Source organism: Amaranthus tricolor, chromosome 9, assembly GCF_026212465.1.
Source record: "Amaranthus tricolor cultivar Red isolate AtriRed21 chromosome 9, ASM2621246v1, whole genome shotgun sequence".
NCBI lineage: Eukaryota > Viridiplantae > Streptophyta > Magnoliopsida > Caryophyllales > Amaranthaceae > Amaranthus > Amaranthus tricolor.
In genome coordinates, this window is record NC_080055.1 from 22,121,430 (window position 1) to 22,125,483 (window position 4,054).

The following is a 4,054-nucleotide window of genomic DNA, read 5'->3' on the forward strand; positions in this document are numbered from 1 at the left end:
GGAAAAATTTTGAAGCTTTAACTAGATCTTAGGAAATATATATAGAATGTGGTCAACAAATCACAAATAACGGTTATTTGTACAAATCACCTATATGTGGTCACTACAAAAGAACTTTATATACCTACACTTATTTACCCACACTTAATTAAGTTTTGTGAGGTATTTGCATTTAGCCACGCTTATTATGTGTGGGAATATTAACCTTACTTATAAGTGTGGAAAAAGCATACATTGATGAATATATCAAATTTGGGTTAACAATTACTCACATTACAATCGTGACTTAAGCATAATTACTCACGATTATAAGCGTGGGTATTAACATATTAAAAGTAAAAAACACAAATACTATTCATTTAGGCGTGGGTTTAATTGTGCAGTACATACAGACTCTTGAACTTCCTTCCATAATCACTTTCAGATTTATTTCATGCGCATTACTCAAATTTTGCCCCTCCTAAAACCTCACTATTCAACTACTTCATCCTTCAAGCGACCCATCCCTATTTTCTTCCTCCTCAACCCCCGTTGACAATGATGAAAGTCGTCCTATGGGTGGGTTTCGTACCCTCACCGATACGTCGCTCAAGCCCTGATTCTCATTTTTTGCCAGTGCCGGGAAACGGTTCTTTTTTTTTCTTTTTCGTTTTTCCTTTTTATTTGTGAACAATTGATATTTTATTGTCAAACTTGATTGTTGGTTATGAGTTTCATATACTTTGGTGTTTTGAAGGATTGCCCAATTTGATTAATCTAATTTTGTGGTGATTTAGTTGTGTAAATTATAGGCCTTTTGTATGTTTTGTGATTGTTCCCATGAATTTTGATAGTAGATCTTGGTGATTTAGTTGTGTAAATTATAGCCCTTTTGTGAGTTTTTTGATAGAAATTTTGATTAATCCGCAAATGCTCTACTAGCTGTTTTTGAATTGCTTTTTGATGGTTATCTATTTTCTAGGGTTTGTAAACTGATGTATTTTCTAGGTTTTAGTAATTTAGGGTTTTTGTTGATTGTTAAGTAATAATATCACTTTTTCTTATGGAAGGAAACTGATTGCGGATATCAATTGATTGTTTGTATATGCCCTTTTTTATGTGTTGGTAATTGATAGTATCATTAGCTTAATTGAGCACACTTCCAATTTAATTTGGAAAAAAGTTGATATCTTTAGTGTATTGTTTTAAATTTTTTAATTGAAAATTTCACTTGTTCACATAGCCTTAGTGTATAAACAAATCCCTTTTAGTGATTATGAGGATTAATACTTTTTTAATTGGTCTTACAGGAGATTATTGATCAGGTACTTTATCAAAGAACCTGAACTATTTGAGAAATCAGGTATAAATTTCTTTAGCTGTTTTCTTACTGCTTAGGTATAAATTGGATTAAGGATTATGGCCAGTATCAAACTCTCATAAACTCCCTTCTTGTTTGCTCTTATTTGGTGACTTATGGGAGAGGATGAAAGTGGTTTTCATAACATTAAAGTGGCTTGTTCTGCTGCTGATCTGTAGTGCGTTACTAATTCGATTATTAATTACCATGCATACCTTTAATCAGTTGTCTTTTGTGGTAAGCAAATTTTTTCTCCCCGTACTTTTAATTGTTGTACTTGTAGTACTTGTGGGTGTAGCTGTTAGTTTCCTCTATTGTGGTATGATATGTTTAGCTGCACTATGTTATGTTGATCTGTTCAATTAGCTCATTATCTGAACCTTTTCTGGTGACTGAGCTCTGCATAACTTACCTGCTGCTGATATGTCCTTTGTCTTTGCTGAACAATTGCTAATCTGTCCTCTGTCTTTGTTGACCTGCTGCTGATCTGTGCAATTGGTTCATGATGTGTGCTCTTCAAAAACTCCTAATCAATAAAAAGAATAATATTAAAATAAACAATAAAAAAAGATAAATTAAAACAACAAAACTCTCACCCTATCACATCGCACCACATAAGGGTGATTTATGAACCTCACAAATAACCGTTATTTACTAAGACTTTCTCACGTGCTCTTGATCTTCTGTTGCTTGTGTTGTTATATGATATATTAATGATGTGTGCTCTTAATCTATGTAACATTGATCTTATTCTCTACTTTCTTAATCTTCATCTAAGTTGAGTTCAAATCTTATTTGGTTTCTGATTATGCTTTTGAACCTACTTTGTTGAGAAAACCTTTTACATTATTTGTCAGTTGAAATCTCTGAAACAATGTCTTCTGATTGGGTTGCTGTCTTAATACATGACTGTGACCGTCTTGCTTCCAACAATGGATGTTTAAGATGTCCTTGTGTTTGTAGTGATAGTTCTGTTCAATTCATGGTTTTGTAAAATATAAGCTTACAACATTGAAGGTTTACGTGTGTGTGTACTGTGTATACATATAGAGAGTAAGTTTCTTTCACACGTGTGTGTATATATATATATATATATGTATATATACATATATATATATATATATATATATATAATATATATATATATATATATACATATATATATATATATATATTCCATTTTGTAATGGAACTTAAAAAAATATTTCTGTATGTGTTTAGGTGACCACCAAGAAACGAATACGACAATCACAAGTACCAAATACAAGCATCCAAAAGCAGCTATGAAGACGTTTATATTGGTTTTTAAGTTTTGTATTGTAATATCATGATAATGATATTGTTTTTAAATGTTATTAGATATTTTATTTGTTACAATTAAAAAAACTTGTAAACTTAATGTAGCAATCAAATATTTATGTTTTGAAATGAAAACATGCATTATCTATATTTTGACCTTGTTTTTTTTAACTTTGTTAATATATTATTTATTAATAATAATTGTTATTATTATTATTATTATTATTATTATTATTATTATTACTATAATAGATAATAGAAAAAAAAATAAAAAAATAGTATAATTTTTCCAGCAAAATTAATTTTAAAAGTAGTTCCACATTACCCACGTTTATAAATGTGAAAAAATAGTTTATAATCAATAGAAATGTACTTAATTTCCCCACGTTTTAAGTGAGGATAATATCCCCACGCTTATAAGTGAGGCTGGAAGTGTATTTCTCCACGCTTTTAAGAGTGGCTGAATGTGCATTTCCCCACGCTTATAAACGTGGGCAAAATTTCCCCACAGAAATTTTCCCAACACTTATTTAAGTGTGGGGAATTACTTTAGCCTCACATATAAGCGTGGGCAATAACATTTTTAAGCGTGGGGATACAACTTTTTTGGTAGTGGGTAGGACTTAATAGGGTGAGAGTTTTGTTATTTTAATTTATATTTTTGATTTTGTTTATTTTATTATTATTCTTTTTGACTTTTTATGGTGATTTACAAATTATGGTTATTAATTAGGAATTTTTATATATATAACCGGAACATGGACATTATGGGTGATAGTGGTAAGTATTAGGTTTGACCAGCAATTAGGGTTTGTGGAAGGAGTCACGTGATAGGCAAGTAGGAATGAAAAATCACATAAGTCCCTTAATCATAAGTCAAGATCAACATAAAATAAAAGTCAACGACAGAGTATTTTGATAATTTCATAATAATAATTAAATATATAGATAGACAATTAAATGTTATTATAATGGACACTGTTTTATATATGTTACAATCGTAGTTTAAATTACACACCAATATTTCACACAATTATTATATTGATATATTGCAAAAACCAAATATTAACAATTACACACCAACATTTCACACAATTATTACATTGATATATTGCAAAAACCAAATATTAACAATTACACACCAACATTTCACACAATTATTACATTGATATATTGCAAAAACCAAATATTAACATTAGCTACGCTATTTGATGATAGTAAGGGTGGGTATTCTTAATTAAATGGTATTGGTAAAGCTTGGAATGCCAACAAGAATGTTGTTCCCACCATTGACAAAGTTCATGAGCCGCAATTGTAGGAAAAATTTAGATGGTAAAATAGTGAATGGATTTATTTGGAGAGGAAGATGAGTGAATATGTAGAATGAATATTGTTCTTCATTGCACAAAAAATTGA

At 29.9% G+C, this 4,054-nt stretch overlaps 1 long non-coding RNA gene across 1 annotated transcript; it reads left to right on the forward strand.

Moving 5' to 3' along the window:
- The first annotated feature begins 293 nt into the window (after nucleotides 1-293).
- Nucleotides 294-2,787, forward strand: LOC130823913 (uncharacterized). Its single transcript, XR_009046653.1, has 3 exons — nucleotides 294-628; nucleotides 1,290-1,342; nucleotides 2,561-2,787. It is a non-coding gene; the product is annotated as an uncharacterized LOC130823913 (long non-coding RNA).
- The last annotated feature ends 1,267 nt before the right edge of the window (nucleotides 2,788-4,054 follow it).